Raw genomic sequence first — 21,833 nt, 5'->3', positions numbered from 1 at the left:
GGGCGACCCGGGCTACCCCGGCGGCGGGCGGAGGGGCGCGCGGGGCGGTTAGGAACTGGGGCCCGCGAGCACCGGGCGCGCGGGGACCGGGGACGCACGCGGCCGGCCGGGCGGCGCGCGCTTCCCCCTCCCCCGCGGCCCGAGCGCGAGCCGCCGTGACGTCACGGGCGGCCCGCCAGCCCCGCGCTCCAGCGGGCAGAGCGCGTGCGGCCGCCGAGCACATGGGCCCGCGGGCTGGGCAGGCTCGGGGCGGCCTGGACACAGACGGGCAGCGAGGGGCCGCGCGCAGGGACGGACCCCGACACCCCCGGGGGCCCCGAGCGGATTTCCACGCGGAGGGGGTGTTGGCAGCCCCGGCGACCTGCCGAGACACAGCGGGATCCCCCTTCCAGTAAGTTAGAATTTTGCCCTCTGCGTTTCTGGGAACTCTCAAGCCTAGGCCTGGCGAGTTGGGATGCACAGAGAGTAGTTGGACGGAGGAGAGGGGCTTTGGGATTCCGATGTGTGCTTGTTAACCGCGCACTTTCCTCATCCCCAGACTGGAGAGTGGCCCTGAGTTTGGGCGTTGGTGGGGGGCGGGGTGGGGGGGAGACATCAAATGGACAATGCATGCACGAGATAATTCCGGGATTGTGCACTTGATGGAAGGTATATTGTTACCGAACACCAAAAAATAGAGCTTCTCCAATCAGTACCGATTTGGGGTCGCAGATAGGGTTTGGAGGACCCTTTTGAGAAGCTGGCGGTCTGTGAAGCATATGATGCTGCCTCCATCCTTTGACCATTATCTTCCCCCGCCAGATGATTTTCAAAAACCCAGAAACTGTTTTTGGAAACTTTCTCTGCTTTTGCATTGCATTTACAGATTTGCTGGGTGCCCCCCACACCCTTCTCATGGTCATTCGTTTTGGATGGCTTGTTGGTGTAATTGTGTTTGCTCTCGTTAGACTAACATGCTCTTATTCTTGCCAGTGTTGGGGGTGGGTATTGACTTTCAGGAAGGGCAGCCATGAGGCTGCATGTGTCCGGTGCCCGGATACACTATGAATTTTCCTGATACTCTGTAAGCATGGAATATTCTTCTGTTCACGGGAGCCCCTGGCTTCAGGCCCTTCCAGAAGATGAGAGAAGAGGGGAAATCACTTGTGAGGGTTTTTAGGGAGTAGAGGGCAAAGTTTTGGTTTTCCTTTCTGGTCTTATGTTTTCCAAAGGGAGGCTGGCAACCCCCACTGGCCCACTTCACCACTGTGAGCCCTGCCTCCTGGAGCTGTTTTGCTGCTGGAGGAAGCAAAACCTGGAGAAAAACGTGTGTTTGTGTGTGGTGGGTGGGCGGGGGCCTGGAGGACAGGGACTGTATCTGCTCTGCTGTTAGTCATAGGATGTTGCAGACCTATTTTGCATACTGGCCTTGACAAGTTGAGGCTTGTTCATTTGACACAGTCCTGTGGTCACAGCAAATCTTTCTAAAACTCTAACCAGTGGAAAAGGTACTTGTATGGATCCTCTGAACCCTGAGTGGAACTTCCTGAAAGATTTGCTAGGAGAAAAGCCTTGGAAGCAGCAGAAGGACAAACAGAATCGCTGGCTGGGCAAAGCCTCGTGGCCGGGTCTCCACGACTTGAGGGGAGTTACATCTTAGAGGTGAGGACGGCCTCGTGGTCTGAGCCGTTGGCAGAGGGCCCAACTGGAATTCCTCCTGTGGGTCTGGTGATGGAAGGCCTGGCTGGGTCCAGGGGCTACCCTAATGCTGTACCTATTGAATTCCCAGAGGGGATTTATTATGTGGTCACATCGTTGTTTGGTCTGGTGAAGGGTCCTGTTTATTGTTGTTGTGGCTTTACCTACTCTGAGTGCAGAATCCTGCATAAGCCAGGCTTCTCTGGTAGAGTAGACAAATCAGCTGCTTTTTCAGATTTTCCTCTCTCTTCCTCCCTCTCCCCCCCAACTCCCTCCCCCATGCTGTCTGGTGTGCTCTTTCTGTCCATGGCTGGAGCTTTTTTGGCTTAGACGGAAGGAGTTCTTTTTCTCGGTTCTGAGATCTCTGACCCCCACTGGTCTCTGTGATTGCTGGTCTGAACACTGGAGGAATTCTCCCTGTCCACATCCAGTCAATCCTGTGGGCTTCAGCTTTTTTTTCTTCTTGAATAACTGGCAGGCAGGCTGGCTGGGTTTGGAACCTTCTGCCTGCCTGGGATGGACACTTTTCTCCAACAGCTCAGCTCAAGAGTCTCCTGGATGATAAGACACCCTTGCTTTCTTCTTCTTTGTGTTCATGTCCCTGAATTTGGCCAGACCAATGGCAGATCAGCCCTTTTCTGAGGAAGCCGAGGACCTTGGATAGTTGCCGGAATGAATTGTCTGGCGATGTGGCCATGGGCCTATTAAAGGCTGTACTTGACAGTGGCTCTTTCATGTCAGATGCCCTTCTGGATGCTTGGGCCTTTTATTTTGCATTCCCTGTCACAGCTGGCTGTAGACACATCACTCTCCTTGTATTTGTTTTTTTTTTTTTTTCCTTCTCTCCTGATGCTGGTTTGTGATCTCTTGAAGAGACCAGGACTCCCTTGTTCTGTATCCTGGGTCTGTACGGAGCCCCGGATCCAAGGTGGCAACAGAGCAACGTCGATAAGCCCCATCGATGGTCACTTCTATAGTCTACCTACTAAGCCTCAGAAATTCTCGGCCTTCTGGAGAATGCTGCTCAGATGGTTCTCTGATAGGGGCCTCCTCTGTCTCTTCTGTTTCTCCAAGTAATCTAAGGAACTAATAACAATAGTAATAATAATACATAATAATGATGATAGTAGTTCCTATAAAACAAGAAATTATATTTTATGCCAAGCATGTTCTTTGGGTTGTATGCCCCTTACAACCTCACCAGGCAATTATAATAAAGTATCTAACAATGATGAGGTTCTTATCATGGGCCAGCATCGGTTTTAAAGGCTATAAATATATTATCTCACTTAATCTCCCAGTGATCATATAAAATTATTATTATTACCAGAATTTTGTAGGTGAGGAACCCACAGCTCAGAGTAGTTGAAAGTAGCCCCTGAGGTCACACAGGTGGGAACTAACATAGCCATCAGGACCAGGGCCTGCTCCCAGAAGTAAGAGGGCAGTGAAATTAAGAATATGCAAAGGATGGGGCACCTGGGTGGCTCAGCGGGTTAAAGCCTCTGCCTTCAGCTCAGGTCATGATCCTAGGGTCCTGGGATCGAGCCCCGCATTGGGCTCTCTGTTTGGCTGGGAGCCTGCTTCCTCCTCTCTCTCTCTCTCTGCCTGCCTCTCTGCCTACTTGTGATCTCTATCTGTCAAATAAATAAATCTTTAAAAAAAAAAAGAAAAAAAAAGAATATGCAAAGGATGGGGCACCTTGGTGGCTCAGTGGGTTAAAGCCTCTGCCTTCGGCTCAGGTCATGATCCGGCGTCCTGGGATTGAGCCCAACATGGGACATCAACATCGATATTGGGCTCTCTGCCCGGCGGGGAGCCTGCTTCCTCCTCTCTCTCTGCCTGCCTCTCTATTTGTGAGCTCTGTCTGTCAAATAAATAAATAAAATCTTAAAAAAAAATAAAGAATATGCAAAGGATGCTTTTTGATCAAGAGCAGCAGGACTCAAGCAGGACAGAAACCCTGACATCTTTTTTTTTTTTAAATTTAAGATTTCATTTATTTATTTGACAGAGAGACAGGAGAGAGGGAGCACAAGCAGAGGGAGTGGGGGTGGGGGAGAGAAGCAGGCTTCCTGCTGAGCTGGGAGCCTGATTACTGGCTGGATTCCAGGACCCTGGGATCATGACCTGAGTCAAAGGCAGACGCTTAATGACTGAGCCACCCAGGTGCCCCAATCCTGACATCTTGTACAAAGATATCTCTAACTCTGGCTGCCTGCCTCTTCTGCCCTTCTGCCCCTTGGATCGGGCCGCTCTGAGTGGGGTCAGGGAGCCTTAGACAGGCCTTTAGTGTCTGCAGAGCTTTGGCCCCAGAGCCTGGGGAGCAAAGGCCCCCCGGAGCCCGGACAGGAAGCTCTGACATGGTGCAGAATCTGTGAGTATTTGTAAAGTGCCACAACCAGGCACCCTGCCTGACTTTGTAACCGGCATTTAATGACCATCAACATCCACAGCAGATGGGAGATAGGGCTCTTTTAGCAAATCTTCCCCTTCCTGCACATTCCCGGCAGCTGCTCTGAGTCCCTGCCTTCATCCTGCATGTGTGCAGCTCCAAACCTCCCATCCAAAGATTGTGGTCGCCCCTCTCTCAACCCTGTCGGTGAAAACAATGACACCGTGCGTCATAAAATGCAAGACTTACATTCACCAGGCCAAAATGGTCTCAGTCATTTTTGGTGGCAGAATTCTGACTTGTCTTTCCTTTATTTTCTCTTCCTCTTTTTGTGTGTGGGGGGGTGAAGGTAGAGGGTGTTGTTTTGCTGGTGTCTGGTGGGTAATCGGAGCCCCAGGATTACTCCTTTACCTGCCTCTTTCTCCCTTCTTAACCAAGAGCTGCTTGAGAGCAGGGGAGGGTGGAGTGAGGAGTGGCCGATGGTCTTCACCTGTCTGGTGGCTCACACAGCCCTGGTTCTCATTTGAATCAGGTGACTGTCAAGGACTGCTTTATTTTTAAGGAATCAAGCAGCCCCTAGTCTATTCTCATTGTCTGAGAGATGAAACAGCCCAAAGTGTTGGGAAGTGGAGGGTTTGCCCCGTGGGAACAGGCACTGAAGAAAGAGAAGGAAACCAGGTAGCTGCTGGAGGCATATGGGTAATGCCTATGAGAGGTAGTGCAGATCAGAGTTATTTTGGGGGCAAGTTACTTCACCTCTGTAAGCCTCAGTTTTGTCATCTATAAAATGGGGACGGGAAAGCACCTGCTTCACAAGTTGGTGTGAGGAGGAAATCGGGGATGAATAGCAGGCATTCGGCAGAGTGCCTGGGCTCATAGTAAACCCTCTGTAGAAGTTAGCTAATATTGCTGCTACAATTACTGGGTTTTTATTACTTCCTGTAGCTGCTTGGAGTAGTGGTTTCTGAATAGATTTTTTTTTTAAATTTTATTTATCTATTTGAGAGAGAGAGAGATCACAAGTAGGCAGAGAGGCAGGCAGAGAGAGAGGGGGAAGCAGGCTCCCTGCCGAGCAGAGAGCCCGATACGGGGCTCGATCCCAGGACCCCAGGATCATGACCTGAGCCGAAGGCAGAGGCCTAACCCTCTGAGCCACCCAGGAGCCCCGGTTTCTGAATACATTTTAATGTAAAGGTGACATTCTGGGGACACAGATGACAAGATGGCAGTGACTTCACTAGAGGTCTTTGCAAGCGTCTGAGAGAAAGGCTGGCTGTTGTAAGTAGGAAAGAGATAAGCGATCAGGGAAGCTGCAGAAGCAGGGCTCCGAAAAGACAGGGAAAGACAGGGAAGCGGGAGTACCCCTCAGGCCTCAGTCTGTTTTTGCAAATGACTTAACCTCTCAGCTCGATGCAGGAGAATGGTTATTCCCTCTCTGGGATGGTGCAGAGCACTTAGCAGTGAGGAAGTAAGCTCTTGACAAGGACAGAAGAGCGGTTGTTACTGATTTTTCTTTAGGACTCCCTTTGCCTGGTCATTCTGCTACTCTGCTCAAGCCTGATGGACCCGTTCGCTCGTTTGCTGAGCAGTTGCCGTGTGCCAGGCACGGTTCTAGCTGCAGGAGATCCAACAGGGAAGGAAAGAGATAAAAATCCCTGCCCTCCTCTAGCGTCTTTTCCAGTCCAAGCCACATGCTGGGGCAGGGTGGTCCTCAGAGGGAGATGTGGAACTGGCGGAGACAGAAACTGCACCCAGTCTGCGCAGAGTGACTCTGGCCCCGCTGTGCCGCTGGGCGTGAAGTGCCTAGCACCAGGCCTGGCATGTGGTAGTTATTATATAAGTGGTAGTGCTATATTTGTATTCTTTCATTTCCCCTCCTGAGATTTATTTTTCTCCATGGTATTTGTTATGGACTGAATGTTTACGTCCTTCCAAAATTCGTATGTTGAGGGCGCCTAGGTGGCTTAGTCAGTGAAACGTCTGCCTTTGGTGGCTCAGGTCATGATCCCCGGATCCTGGGATCAAGCCCCATGCGGGGGTCCCTGCTCAGTGGAGAGCCTGCCTGTCCCTCTCCCTCTGTTGCTCCCTCGCTTTCTCTCTGTCTCAAATAAATATAGCAGACTCCCCACTGAGCAGGGAGCCCGATGCAGGACTCCATCCCAGGACCCCGAGATCATGACCTGAAGGAAGGCAGACACTTTACAACTGAGCCACCCAGGTGTCCTGTTAATAGTGCTTTAGAGGATAATACATTTTAAGGCAGCGGGTAGAGCAGGTGAGGGTCTGGAGGCCTGGGGTGGGCTGTGGTGTTAAGTTGGCTGGTGGGGCATGCTCTGTCCAGAAGCCGACCTTGGAGCAGCCTTGAAGGAGGTGGAAGAGGTTGGTCCAGAGGAGGCTGTTCCAGGCCCTGGGGAGAGCCAAGATAGAGGCTGAGAGCAGGGGTGAGCCTGTGAGACAGAGGAGTAACACCGAGAATGAACTGGAGCGGTGGCGTGAGCCAGGCGGACAGGACAGAGGCGGAACGGGACGGCGGGGCAGCACGCAGTGGGTTCTTTACATGGTCTTCAGGTCTTTGCGGAGAGGTTGTTTTCTTTTTTCCTTCCTTGACTGAGGTGTAATTGACATAAAACGTTCTGTTAGTTTCAGGTGTACCTGACCTTGGTGAAATGAGCATCTCAACAAATCTAGCTAATATCTGTCACCTTACACAGCAATTCCTCGTTTACTCTGTAAAAGGGGGAGCTATTGAAGGGTTTCAGATAGAAAACTGATGGGATGCGATTGAGCTTTTGAAACGATCCGTCTGCCCACTGTGCTGAGAAGGGCCTAAAACAGGGCCAGAAGCCAGGGCCTCTGGGCAAACAAGCAAGCATCACGGGCTCTTTGTCCAGGCTGTGGTGCTGGGCATGGCTGCCAGTTATGGGCTTCTGGACTATTCAGTGCTGTAATCCAAGCATCTAAAACTGCTGTCCCGTGTGGTAGCCACCAGCCTGAGATGGCCCCTGAGCACTTGGAAGAGGCTTGTCTTAATGGAGATGTAACGCATGTGTAAAATTCACATCCCTTTCAAAGACTTAGTACAAAAAGAGAATGTGAAATACCTCATTAATGAATTCTTTAATGTTGATTGTATATTGAAATGAGATTTTGGATATATTGGCTTATGTACATTATTAAAATGAATTTCACCTGTTTCTTTTAACCTTTTTAAAACGTGGGTACTAGAAAATCTAAGTACATGTGTCTGGCGTTCTGTTTCTGTCCAACAGGGCGGCCCTAGAAGGGTGCCTGGGACTTGGTAGGAATTCAGGGGATGGAAGGAGCGAGTGCACGGGCGAGGGAGTGCAGGTACAGGAGATTGATTCTGCAGCGAGGAACCTCCCAGTGGAGGAGAGAGGCAGATCGCTGGTGATATCTGCTGGGGTAGGGAGGAGAGACATGAAAAGGAGGCAGCCAGGTATGTGGCAGCTGAGTCCTCCAGTCCCCACCCCGGAGGGAAGAGGGGTGAGGGGTTTTTGGTCTTAGCAAGGGCCCGGAAGACAGGGAACCGAGAGAGGAGGAGGCTCCTGTGTGTCAAGGGGAGATGGCAGGAGGCTGGGGCACTCTTAAGAGCCTTAAAGACCAGGCGGAAATGGACTTAAATGGGTCCTGCCAACTCTGGGGCCGCTTTCCAAGGATTGCAACCAAGGAGTAGTTTTCCAGATTTTATATTTAGAGAGATGACAAATGCACATGGAGGGTATTTCAGGAAGCAGGTAACTGAGTTGGAGATTCCAGACTCTGTGATGGGAAATTTAGCTTTCCGTACGTGAAAGGAAGGGGAGCTTATCTTTGAAAATCTGGGGAAAAGCCTATAAAAGTTAAATGTAATTTCTTGAGTTAAATACAGTTACTGTTTTGTCTTTATCGCTGTGGTTGTCCTTCTGGTGTATGCGGTCACATCCTGACTTGTCCTAGTTATCATCAGGTAGTAGGCATCCCTGAATACTCTTGCATACCCTGTCCATTCTTATTGGTAGATAACATTTCCGTTCAGTGACAACTTCATTGCTCACGTAATCATTCTTCTCATCTTGATGCTCAGCTCCGTAATAGACTGTTTTATACACACACACACACACACACACACACACACACACACACACACATATACATAAAATTTTCAGTATTTCAGTTAAAGCTTTTTAGGGTTTTTTGTTTTTGTTTTGTTTTGTATTATATTTGTTGTTGTTGTTGTTGTTAAATCTCCAGTCTCGGAATTATTACATCATAGTGTCTCAATATTTTAAAAGTTTTAGGTAACTATTGGAGCTCATGAGATTGGCCCTGAAGCCACATTTGCTGTTTTCTGGTGAGAGGTGTGATGTTTACCGTTGTCAGTGGTACAGTGATACATGGATATGTCATTACGTTACGTATATTGTGTATTACACGCTAGATGCATGTTTCCACGCATCATAGGCCCTTGCGCTAGACTTTTCTTGACTTTCTTATTCAGCAGATGTTTCTGGAATGCCTGTTGTGTGCTGGGCATTGTTCTAGGCCTTGGGTGTTCAGTAGTGATCAACAGATATGGTACCAGTTCTCAGGGAGTTTATTATGTATGGGGGAGACACAGAAAGAAGCAAGTCTACAAACGAGCCCCATTATTGTAAGGAGTGTGAAAAAATATGAATAGAATAATATGCGAGGATAGTTTCTGTGAGGTGAAAGGGTCAGTACTGAAATCCTGCTTCCCAGCGAGACAGGGAGGCCCAGGAGAGGTTCACCAGAGAAGGAGCAGAGCACACCTGAGAAGGGAAACATCGACAGATGTGACCAGCTATTCAAGAAGAAAGCGTGTCTAAGCACAGGAAAGCTGTAATAAAGAGGGTGGAGAGTTCCCCAAAGTCAATACCAAAGAGCTAAACAAGCTCATCATAAAGTAGGTAAAAGAGATCAATAAGCAGCTCTCAAGGAAGACGGCAGAGGCACGAGGGCACGCGGAGAGGGTCTGAGTCTCACTGATGCGGTCAGGGGCGAGGCGCGGTGGAGCTCTGACGTCGGTCTAGCAGCTTCGCTCTGTTTCGGCAAAGTGCATGGGGCGTTGTCATAAACACACAATACTGTGTAACACTGTTGTGTCCTCATCACTGTCGAGATCAGACGACTTCCGTCACCCCCAGACGTCCCTCCTGTCCCTTGGCAGTCAGTCTGCTACCCTGTCCTCAGCCACTGACAACCAGTAATTTGTTCTCTGACCTTACAGTTTTGTCTTTCTCACATAAACGGACCGGGATGGTGTGTAGCCCCCCGAATCTGGTTTTTCTCGCGTAGCCTGATGCGTGGGGGATTCTCCACAGGTATCTGCAGTTTGGTTTTCAGACGGCCGTTCTGTTCCATGGATGTGCCCCCGGTTCGGAACACATCCTTCAGCTGACAGGCATTTGAGTGATGTCCAGGGGGTGCATCTTTCCTATTTTAAAATGCGCCCAGAATAGCAAGTCTGACTCAAGTCTTGGCGAGGCTGTATGTCTCAGGGTCCCCTGACTCAGCTGCGAGCATGAGGTCTCCTGAGGGACCAGCGGGCAGCATGCGGTACAATTGAAAGCATGTGTGGGGCCCACACCCCTTCGTCAGTTTGAGAACTCACAGCTCCTGCTCCGTGTTCCGTAAGGATAACCGGGGATGGATGTGAGTGTCTAGAGAATGGGCCAGAAGGACTTAGATCAAAGTCACTGTCGTCATCTGAGCAGGAAAGAGGGGACTGGTGGTGGTGAGGGCCAAAAGACTACTTTGACTTTACTTTTAAGGCATAGAAAAATAGAAAGAATAATACAGACGTGCAAAATGCTTCCTGGAGGAGGTGACCCCTAGGCTGAGACAGGAAGCACAAGCAGGAGTGAGTTAGGAGAGGAAGTGCCGGAGGGGGACTGATACCCCTCCCCCCAGTTGTCCTGCTGGGGGCTGCTTCTGTCTGTGGGAGACAGGACTGTCAGTGATCTGTCTTCAGACGCCAGTCCTCGGGAAGAACCTCGTCGTTCCTAACCTGCAGTATCATTCAAGCCCTGTATCTGCCAGCTGCCTCTGGCCGGACAAGCCGGGCTTCTGACCTGCGGCCCAGGCTCAGCCTGTCGTTTGGAGTGGGGGAGGGCTGGGTTCTCTGGGCTGTTTGGTGGCTGCTCACTGCCTGCCTATCATGCAGCAGGTACCCCGACTAAAAATGGGAAGGCATTACAAGCTTTCGGCCTTGGAGTTTCCGGATCTCACCTGCCCTCTGAACAGCACACTCTGGGCAGAAGTGGGACAGCAGGGTGCACCCCCCAGACAGGTAGGGCAGGCTGCAGGAGGTGGGAGCTCCCGGGAAGCTGTCCTGGCACCGTGATGTCAGGTCTCAGTGCTGGACCGGAGGAGGGATGGTTGCATAACCAGGGTCGAGGGTCTCAGGAATCCTTCAAGTATAAAATGTGGAAACCTTATTGCACGTCTGGGAGTTGTGTCTGCAGGGACACTTGCCATGTGCTGCCGTGTGGTGGAAGACAGTGATTTCCCCTTTCCTTCGTCACCCCTTGCTTATTTAAAAAAACCTTTGCTTTTCCTTTGAAACAAGTAACTATGCAGGGAATGCCTTACTGATTGAGAAAACATGTGTGGAATGTCCAGCGAGATGATAGGGAAGGGATAGTGCCTTTGGCTCTGGGTGGACAGAGGAGGCTATGGCCAGCAGGCAGCCTCCAAGCTCCTCTTCCCAGGTGCTCTGGGGGAAGGTGGGCCTGTAAGGGGGCAGTGGAGGCTGTGGCAACAGGAAGCACGGCCTGTGGGTGAGGGCCCCCAGGTCCCCAGCGGCAGTGTCCTCTGAGTATAGACCTCGCCGGAACGCTCTGGCCTTTGCCTCGTGGGTTTTTAATGGACCAGATGCACTCATCTGTTTTATAAGAGGCGAGGCTCCCCAAGGATAGGAGATGTCTTTGTCTCTAAGTGGGAAGATGGGCTGAAGTGATCCCAAGGCTGCCTCCCGCCCTGGTTGGATGAATCATTACTTAAGTGGGACTGTGGAATAAACCCGGCGGAGTGCATGCCGGAAGGGGCCTCTGTCTGCTCCAGCTGCTCTCCCATAAATTACAAGGGCTGTTCCACACAGAGGACCTTTTGTTTTTTCTATTACCTTTTTGAAAAATGGGAAAAGTCAATCCTTCAATAAGAGGGCACTCTTGGCTGCATTAGCTAGAATGTTCTTCCCAGACTCCACACCCAGGACACCACGAGCACACCGATCTCTCCGAAATGCACCCTGATCTCATCCCTGCCCCTGTTCAAAACCTTCCATAGCTCCTTATCTCTGTGGAATAAAGTCCAAGTACCTCCCTTGTTTGGAAGGTGGCCGACGACCTCTTCAGTCCCCCATGGAAGGCTTCCAGCTCTGCTCTCCAGGCAGAAGTCCGTTCTGTCTCCAAAGAAAACACGCGCGTGGGGCAGATGTGTGCGAGAGCTTGCCCCCACTGCCATGGCTCTCCCATTGCATGAGCAGACATGCCAGGCTTTGCTGTGCCCCTCCTCCCCCACCCCCCGCCCCAGCAGGGGCCCGGCGTGAGGTGCTGGTACCCTGGTGGGTGCTCCCTGCCTCAGTCCTTGTTGACTGAAAGTTGCAGCTGGGCCAGCCCCTCTCCGAAGAGAAGAAACGTTTCTTCCGTAGAATAGCTTGCTTGTGGTGTTCCGAATTGCTTCTTCAGACCCTTACATGCTTCTGTGATGGGCTGCATGTGCCTGGGAAAGTAACTGCTTCTGAGGTTCTAGACTGCTCCTTTCCTTTTCCTGTTCCCTCTCTGCCTTGACACAGAAGCCAATCCTTTTGTATCCACTGGATGGGAAAGCCATGGTGTTGGTGGGCTGTTACCGGGCCGTGATGATGATGATGATGGTTTCCCGGCAGCTCCTGGGCTTTCACCCTCCTGGCGGGTTCGTCATTGCCAGTTTCTGGCAGGGGAACATGCGTGATTTGCAGATCCCTCTTCATTTACTGTGTGTGATCGCAGCGATGTTGCTGAAGGAAACAAACAAGCAGCTCTCCTGGGGAGAGAAGCCCCACCCCACTTTGTACAGCTTTTCCCGTGTTATCTGTGGGAGCGTCTCGCAGGAAAAATTCATTAAGGACATAGTTGGGGACCACAGGAGGTTTCTGTGCCTGGAACTACGCAGGGCTCCAGGGCCGTGGCAGAGCCGGACTACGGAGTTAACCGCACGGAAGATCTAGCCCTTGCCTTTGAGAGATCTCGGCAGAGTGAGAGCAAAAGTGCTGTTGGTGCAGCAGCCCTCAGCAGCCTCATGTGCTCAGTATTACCCATCGCTGTAGGAAATCCCCATCCTACCGCGCTAAGCCCCGACTGTGCACCGGCGTGCAGAACTCATGGTGCTCAGTATTACCCATCGCTGTAGGAAATCCCCATCCTACCGCGCTAAGCCCCGACTGTGCACCGGCGTGCAGAACTCATGGTGCTCAGTATTACCCATCGCTGTAGGAAATCCCCATCCTACCGCGCTAAGCCCCGACTGTGCCCCGACTGTGCACCGGCGTGCAGAACCGTCCCCACGTTCATTCGTGCAGTTAGTAAGTGTGAACGAATTCCGTGTGTAAATTGCACTTGAACAGCTGCGTTCAGTCACCAGCATTTGCTGCTTGTCTCACGTGCAGGCACTGTGCTAGGCTTGCCGCTCTGCAGTTGAGAAGAGCTCCAGGGGTTCCTCGGAAACCCTCCCCACTGAGTGAGTCTAGCGTGGGGATACACACGTGGGATTTTGCACATGGGGACAACACCGTGCCGGGACAGTGGTTCTCAGAGATGAAGGGGATGGTGCTGGAGCCCAGGGAGCCCGGCAACTGAACACAACGGAAGGCTTCAAGACCGGCTAACTTGGGTGGGTCTCTCTGATAGGGTGGTGGAGGTCTGGTTGGTTGGGAAGGCATCATGGTCAGGGGATGGGGGTCATGGACAGGGTTGGAGTGGAGTAGGTGGAGATGGGTTTGCCTGTGATAGAGGGGCTAGGAGTCTGTTTCTTATCTCCGAGTGGGAACACAAATTCCTTCCTTCGGCTGATGGTGAGCATCTGTAGTAATCAGAGTGGTGTGTTACGGATAGTAGCTGAGCCCGCTGTGTGAAGGGCACAGTGCCGGGTATGTCACGGGCATCAGCCCACGCATTGCTCAGCAATGCCTTATGTGACAGCAACCATTATCAACCCCATTTTCCAGATGGGACAAATGGAGGCTCAGAGGTGTTCCCTGACCGGCCCAAGTTCACACAGCTCTTACAAAGTAGATGGGAACCCAGGTCAGAGTGTGAGGACTGGGTTTGGAACCAACCCATTAACTCCAGATCCCCAGGAAATATAAAAACGAATCCTCTTCCCTAGATGAAGTTTCTCTTTATTCCCCTCCCGTTTTCCGATCCCCCCTCTTCTGCACTATTCTGAAAGGGCAGGGCAGTTTTGACTTCACCTGTAAATTTTAGATACCAAGACCGCAGGTGTCTGTTCTGAATGAGACAGTCTGGATCGAGACTGAGAGAGCAAAGGGAAGAATTGAGGTTGTAGCTCTCCCAGGTGATGGGGACAGAGGGCAGAGGGCTTCCTGTTACTGCTTTTTCTGTGTCCTAAACCTGTTTTAATTGTAAGTGGGACTTGGTGGCAGTGAGGGGGAGGCCTGACGAGCACATTGATGAAGTGTCCGTGGAGAGGAAACGTTCAGGTGTCTGGCTCAGGCCTCTCCTCCTCCCTCCTCCCTGACTGCCTCCCTCGGATTTCTGAACAAGGAAACAAGGGTGCCACCGCCATTTGCTCTCCTGGTGACCCTTGTAAGTGCCTCCCTGTACCCAGCTTTGCTTCGGGCGGCGTGGGCAGAAGGGACAACGTCCATCGGGCCTTCCTGTATGTCCCTGGCCTCACGTCTGCCTCCGTCTCCCCAGACCCTAAGGCCAGACTCTCTGGCTTGAACCTCAGCACTGCTGGAGGGTAGATGCATGACTTTCACGACTCTGGGCTGAGTTTCTTCCTCTGTAAAAGGTGACACAGGAGGAAACTGAGTTCAGATGAACAGATTTAGGGCGTGCCTCTTGCCTCCCAGGCACCACATCTGAGGCCCCGGGAGCTCACAGGCTCTCCCAGAGGTGGTTGGGGACCCACCCCTCCAGGTGGCACATCTAGGGGGGTGGCGAGGGGGTGGCAGAGAGGAAGTGGATCCAGGCCTGCTGTGGATCTCACCTCTGGCTCTTTAAACCCAACGTGAATGGGAGGGGGATCGGACTGCAGAACTGTGAGCCCTGCAGATAGGAAATGATTTCTGCACTGTCTGTTGACCTGGATTGCTGGTATTCCTGGTGGAAAGTGGACCTGGGAGTTGAGAGAAGGCTCTCTTACTGACAAGACCTCTGTACCTGCTCCCTACCCCCTGCCCCATGATTCCCAAGAACAGAGTTTCTGGTGTCTGATTGGGCGGGCGCTGACCAGGTCAGGCCATCTCGGCCACCTCTGCACCTGCCTGGAATCCTGGAGTCTGGCCGATGGTGTCAGCAAGGTCAGGGAGAGGTGTTTCTGGGCGGGAGTCACAGTGAGTGAGCCTTTCATGTCTCCCATCTGTTTCTTCCCTATTTTGTGAGGGGCTGGGTTGAGTCTTGGAGAACGGCTCTTGCTGTATGCTGGGTGCTTACTCTCATTTATTGAGTGCCTGCTTGTAAAGCGCTTTGCTCTACCCGCAGGCTTGGGCTCACTCAATTCTTGTAGCAAATCCTTTGAGGTGACGGAGCTGATCACCATCCTCATTGACAAATGTGGGGGGGTTGAGGCATAGCTTGTTTTTAGGTTTTTAGTTTTTATATTTACATTTTTTTAAAGGAGTGTGTTCTTTATAATTTCTTTTTTTAAAATATTTTATTTATTTGAGAGAGAGAAATCACAACATGGCAGAGAGGCAGGCAGAGAGAGAGGAGGAAGCAGGCTCCCTGCGGAGCAGAGAGCCCAATGTGGGGCTCGATCCCAGGACCCTGGGACCATGACCTGAGCCGAAAGCAGAGGCTTTAATCCACTGAGCCACCCAGGTGCCCCTATATTTAAATTTTTTTATGGAGGTAAAATACACATAATGAAATTGACCATTTTCACCATTTTTAAGTGTCCAGTTCAGGGGCATTAAGCACATTCACATTGTTGTGTAGCCATGAATCTCTAGAGCATCTTCGTCTTCCCAAACTGAAACTTTGACCCCATTAAGTGCTGAGTCCCGATTCCTCCACCCTCCAGGCTCAGCAACCACTGTTCTACTCTCCATCTCTGCTACTGTGACTAGTCCAGGTACTTGCTATCAGTGGGATCAGACAGCATTTGTCCTTCAGGGGCTGGCTTAGCTCACTTAACATAATGTCCCGTTGGAGCACGGGTCAGTGCCTTAAGGCTGGGAGCTCTTCTGCTGGATGCGCGTACCACGGTTTGTTCATCTGCTCACCGGTTGACGGACATCCAGGCTGCCTCCACCATGTGGCTACCGTGAATCATGCCCCTGGAATTGTGGATGTAGGTATTGCTGGGTCATGTGGTGATTCTGTGTTCAGTTTTTTGGGGAGACTGCCATACTGTTTTCCATAGTTGCTTCATACCCTCACCAACACTTATTTTACATATATACGTAACTATATATACATGTATATGGTAAGTGGTAGCCACCCTGGTAATTGTGGAATGATGTCTCATAGTCGGTTTGATTTGCATCGCACTAAACGACTAAGTGTTGAGCGTTTTCTCCTGTGCTTATTGACCACTTCTAGATCTTAACAGAAATGTTTGTTGCTGCTGCTGAGTTGAAGGGGTTCTTTATATATTCTGGGTGTTAATCTGTTTTCAGGTATATAATTTGCAAACATCTTCTCCCATTCTGTGTGTTGTCTCTTCACTCCTTGAATGCACAGTGGTTTTAATTTTGATGATGTCCAACTTAGCCGCTTTTTACTTTCGTTGCCTTTGGTTTTGGCACGAGGCACAGAAATTGTATGAAACTCCAGCCATGGCCCTCCAGTCAGAGTATCAGAGCACAGGTCTTGTGCCCTGCAGCACTGCCCTGCGTCTTCATCCTTTGGATTCCAGTGGCCAGTGTTTACCCCGTCAGGTGTCTCAGTTTAGCTCTCCCATGCGTGTTCTTGGTCATGCCCTCAGAGTTCTAGCAGGTGGCCGTTCTTACCGCACTTTCCAGAGTACAGGGGGCTCCCAGCTTCCTGGTACCTGGTGAAGATTGGGTGAGGGCAGGTACTCGCTAACGTAGCAGTCAACAGCCTAGCAGGGGTCACAGTGTGCCCACCCTGGACACTCCAGCATATTGAAGACCTGTCCAAGAGTTGTTTTTCTTGCAGAAGAATTGACCAGCAAATGCTTTTGGTGACAAACATTTGTGGTGACAGTTGGTGAGCAGATTTCATGTAGCTTTGGTAGTTAGCCCATCATCCTCTATTGATGCCTCCAAAAGAAATGGCTGTTATTTATTGGCCAGTCATGAGGCATGGTAGTACACGGACACCTGTAAACCCTGCACCTTGCTCAGGAACCAGGGTCTGACCCGTGAGCACTGACTCTACCTGCGTCTTCTTTCCAGTCTCTCCCAGCCCTATGCCTCAGCGCTCTCCTCCAGGGAGAACTGTGATCCTGAGTTTTGGAGTTTATTGTCTCTTTTCTTAAAAATTGTTTTCACTGGGGGTGCCTGGGTGGCTCAGTGGGTTAAACCTCTGCCTTTGGCTCAGGTCATGATCTCAGGGTCCTGGGATCGAGTCCCGCATCAGGCTCTCTGCTCAGCAGGGAGCTTGCTTCCTCCTCTCTCTCTGCCTATCTCTCTGCCTACTTGTGATCTCTCTCTGTCAAATAAATAAATAAAATCTTTAAAAAATAAATTGTTTTCACTGTATACATGAGTCATCCTAAATACTATATTATTTTCTTTCCTTCCTCTTGAGCTTTACAGAAATTCCGTGCTCTCTGAAGCTTCCTTTGGGCCTCAGCACCTCGTGATAAGTCCCTGTTGGTGCACAGCAGTCTGTTTCTCGCTGTGGTCATCTCTTCCGCTGTGTGAACACACCATGGTTTATTTATCCGTTCTCCAGGGGCATGCAAATTGTTGGCAGTTGTTTTTCTTTGTTTTGTTTTGTTGTTTTCTTTCCCCACACAAACAGCGCTACTGGGTGCAGTGTGTGTGTGTGTGTCTGTGTGTGTGTGTATGTGTGTGTTGTTTGTTTGTTTTTAAGTAAGTGGTCTTTTTAAAAATATTTTTATTTTTATTTTATTTTATTTTTTAAAGATTTTATTTATTTATTTGACAGAGAGATCACAAGTAGGCAGAGAGGCAGATAGAGAGAGCAGGGAAAGAAGGCTCCCTGCTGAGCAGAGAGCCCCATGTGGGGCTCGATCCCAGGACCCTGAGATCATGACCCGAGCTGAAGGCAGAGGCTTAACCCACTGAGCCACCCAGGCGCCCCTAAAAATATTTTTATAGGTTTTATTTATTTTTTTGACACAGAGAAAGAGCTAGTGAGAGAGAGAGAGAGAGAGAGAGAGAGCACAAGCAGGGAGAGTGGCAGGCCGAGGGAGAAGGAGAAGCAGGCTTCCTGTTGAGCAGGGAGCCCTACTCGGGGCTTGATTTGAGGACCCTGGGATCATGACCTGAGCCAAAGGCAGATGCTTCACTGACTGAGCCACCAAGTTGCCCGGACGGGTCTTGTTTTCCTGTTCACACAGGTCCCAGAGGACAGGGTTTGTGTCTGGTGTGCTGGCACCCATGTTGCTTTGGGACTGTTCTGGGATCCTACACTCTCAAAATTGGAAGGGACTTCTTTGGCCAAGTATTTCACCTTCACTGATCATCCGAAAGAAAATACTCTTGGCGTGGTGGTTAAGAGCTCAGTCCGTGACATTGGATGGCCACTGCTTCCCTCCTGCCTTTGCCTCCTTCTGTGACTTAGTTCATTGTGCAGTGACCTTAACTTTTCCCTACCCCAGTTTCCTCCACTGTGAACCAAGGGTAAAAGTCTGGATCATTTCGAGGTTGAAAGGAGATCGTGCAGGATTAACTCTGGACCAGAGTGATAATAAACGCTGAGGAAGGGCTCCGTCCGCTGATGTTGATCCTGGTTGGTGTTTAAAGATCACTTATACCTGCCCCAGACTGATGCTGAGATAGAAACTGAAGCCCAGGAGATGGGCAGTAGCTCAGACAAGGTCACGCAGCGGGAGCACTGGGATTGGCATTCTGGAAATAGCCCCCGTTCAGTGTATTTTCTTTCATTGTGGGTCTAGGATTCCAGGCAGGTCCACGGCCCTGCTGGACCATTGTGCTCCACCCGATGATCTTGACCTGCCCAGGTAGGTTTCCCCTCTTCCTGTCCAGACTTCCTAGTGCCTTTCTGCTTGGAATGTAGGAAGGCAGGGCGCCTGCTCCGGTGGAACTGTGTTTCTGATTGCCCGGGACTTACATACCCCCAGCCAGGGTAAGCCCTCCAGGAACAGATACACTGGTCGTGGTCTAATAGAATGGGCTCCCAAGAGGCCCCACCCACCCTGGATGCCTACCCCACGAATAAATAGCCCTATAATTTCTGTGTTCCTCCCTGCCTCACGTTCCAGCCATCAGACCCAAACTGGGAGAGGAGGGCAGGCAGATCCCTCTTCTGGGAGAAGGACCTGGTTCATCAACAAGATTTATTCATTCATTTAGGGTCTGAAAGCCCAGAGCCTGGGCATTTAAAGACCTGGGGCTCTGCCTGGCATTTTGCATTGTTCTGTTCTTCGGTGGCGGAGACCACCAAAAGCCGTCAGAGAGTTGTTCCCATGCATTAGGAGCATGGAAAATCGTCCAAAGCGTAATGGGTAAGAGGGAGGACTTCTTGTTCGCACAATGTAGGTTTGGGTCCTGCCTCTGCCTTGGGAAGTCTCAAATCTCCTGGGAGAAGTCACCCTCTTGAGTGTGTTTCCTCATCTGTAAAACTGGAAAGTCAATAGTACCTGACAGGTACTTTTTTGTGAAGATTGAAGGAGATTTTGTGCACGGGGAGCTTCCCCCAGAGCCAGCATGTAGTTGGTGCTCAGTAAGTGCTGGTGATAATTATCCAGCCAGCCCATGAGCCCCAAATATGCTGGAACGGGGTGTCTGGCACAATAGGTGGTCAGTAAACACGTGTGAATGAGTGAGGGTATTGAGTGCTTCCCGTTTTGAAAAACATTTCTAAGTGTTGTTTCATCTTTTTAAATTCCTAGTTCTGGAGTCTTGGGATCCATGCCTAAGCCCCTGTCTCTGCAAAATGACATGAATTGCTACCCTCCTTTGGGCCTTGATTTCTTCCAGTGTGGACTCATGCTAGCGTGCACATAAAGAGCTCTGACTGTATACCAGCTTACGACCTGAGCGCTCTGCCTTTGTATGTGTAGTTTGTGTGGTCGGTCTTAATTTCCCCATTTTACTGACGGGAAAATGGAGGCAGAGAAGCAAGTGACTTTTCAAGGTAACTGTGAATAAGTAGTAGGGACAGAACTAAGATTTGAAGCCAGGCAGCCTAATTTTAGGATCTTTGTGTCTTCACTGGTATGCTTTCCTGCCTTGAGGTTATGTCTGCCTCAAGGGTTCCAGGTCGATGGTTGATATGTGCAAGGCGGAAGAATTTAGGGGGGTTTGGGAGAAGTTTGTTAATGGCACCCTCTGCCCAGCCCTCAGGAGCACAGGGCAGTCCAGGGGAGGCCCCCCTTCGCTGTAGTGGCGGGGTGGACGGGTAGGATCTGAACACAAATGTCCCTTTGTCCCTTTTACCACAGATCATCTCTCCCATCTGGCAGCTCCAAGGCTCAGCCACATTCTTTCGTCCTCCTGGAATGTCAGTGCATGGAGTATGGACCTAAGGGTAGGGCCGAACATTTGAGTCTTACAACTTTTTGCCTTTTGAAGAGATGTTTGTGGTGTGGTTGCTCCCTCGGATTTTGCCCTATGCCCGCAGTTCAGCCTGCTTGGGGAATGAATCCCAGTGCAGACAATAAATGCAGGTTCGCATCCTATCACCCACCGGTCCTGTGGACCTGACTCATGCTGGGACTTAATCAGTAAGGGCGGATTGGCGGCAGGCTCTTTCCATTTGTTCCAGTAGCTCATGGGGCTCAGGGCACACAGGCAAGAAACTGATAGCTGCCAAGTTGCTCCCCTTCCCCCCAAACTGACAGTGTGGCTTTCATTGTGGGAGTAATAAATGGTGCTTTTTAAGGATATCTCCCAGCTGTTGAGTGTTTTAAACTTCCAGATGTTCTTTGCCCAGGGAGCAGAGCGGGTGCATGGTCCCATCTCTTTAAAAGTTGATGCAAACATTTCAGTAACTTGCTTCCGACCCCCAGGGGAGTTGTCATATTTCCCTCTAGGGACAGAGGCACCTCTTTGCTAGTGTGGCCTGGGTGAAGCATTTAGCAAGTTGTAAGTGAAGACAAGTGACCTGGATTTGCAGGCAGGAGGCTTGAGTTCTGGTTCACACTGGCTGTGTCACTCTGGGCTGAGCAGGTGACCTCTCTGACCCTCAGTTTCTGAAGGTTTCACCTGGGGGCACTTTTATTTATTTATTTATATATGCATGTATGTATGTATAATATATTATTTGCCCCAGGGGTACAGGTCTGTGAATCATCAGGCTTACACATTTCACAGCACTCACCATAAGAACTATAGGAAACACTGTCGGGCAGAAGTCAGAGCCTATGCAGATGTTAGTTAGCTCTTCCGACCCAAGGTTGTTGGACTCTCTGAACTACAGTTGTTCTGTCTGGAAAATGAAAATTGTAACAGTGCCTACATTCATAGGGTTGTTGGAAGGATTAAAGGAAATAATGCCTACAAAGTGCTTAGAACCCAACCTGTTCTAGGAACTCAGTGTGTCTTGGTTGTTGTAATTATTATTGTAATGGCTGTTGTGGTTTAGGACCTGGAGACACAAAGATGGAACAACCAGTCACTGGGAAACCAGAAAGGAAAAGGAACAGAATTCATTTAAATGTAGTGATGAGTAGAGGGCATAAGTCCATCTGGGCTTGACATGCCCATGGAGACAGGACTTACCTGGGTTGAATCTTTGAAGCAGAGATGCCAGGCCTCCTGGGCAGAAGGGATGGAGGGCATTGCAGGCAGTTGGAGCAGCACCTGCTGGGCTCAGACAGGTGGGAGCTGGCTCTGTACGGGGGCCACACGAGCTGTTGGCAGGGGCAGACCTCAGCAGGGCACTGTGGAAAGGAGCCCAACAGAAAAGAGGCCAGCTCCCAGAGATTCTCCAGGGAAAGTCAAGGAAGAATCTGGGGCCGGAGGGTGATATGATTGGACTTGGGCATCAGACCACTCCAGGTGCTTGGAGGAGGTGGTGTTGAACAGAGGGTATGGAGCCTGCACAGGGAGACCAAGAGAAGGAAGGACACCATTTCAAAAGTCCATGTGGTGTACCCTTTTGTAAAGTTAAAAGTCTTTATGGTCCAAGTGGCATGTGCACTGTGATCCCACTTATGTCACCCCTTCCCAGAGTATCTGCAAGTGCAAGATGCTTGGTATGGTGTGCACGGAAAAGCGGCTTCAGCTCGCTGGCGATTTGCATTATTGTGCCGGGTTGTTAGGGGAAGCTTGATCCCAGGCTACTGGCCTGTCCCACAGATGGCTGCTTCCTACTTTCTACAGATGCAGAGCTCTTGAACACATGCAAATAAGAACGAGGGATGGGAGCTCTAGTGTGTTTAAATTCAGAGTCAT

General features: G+C 50.6%; 1 long non-coding RNA gene across 7 annotated transcripts in view; it reads left to right on the top strand.

The window, feature by feature from the left end:
* The first annotated feature begins 210 nt into the window (after positions 1 to 210).
* LOC123941736 overlaps positions 211 to 21,833 on the top strand; it is a 228,741-nt gene continuing 207,118 nt past the window's right edge. For all 7 annotated transcript variants that reach the window (XR_006818347.1, XR_006818346.1, XR_006818345.1 and 4 more), the window contains exon 1: positions 211 to 391. This is a non-coding gene — a long non-coding RNA (uncharacterized LOC123941736). The remainder of the gene's footprint in view (positions 392 to 21,833) is intronic.

The sequence above is a fragment of the Meles meles genome, chromosome 1 (genome assembly GCF_922984935.1).
Source record: "Meles meles chromosome 1, mMelMel3.1 paternal haplotype, whole genome shotgun sequence".
NCBI lineage: Eukaryota > Metazoa > Chordata > Mammalia > Carnivora > Mustelidae > Meles > Meles meles.
This window is presented reverse-complemented; position numbering and strand designations above follow the sequence as displayed.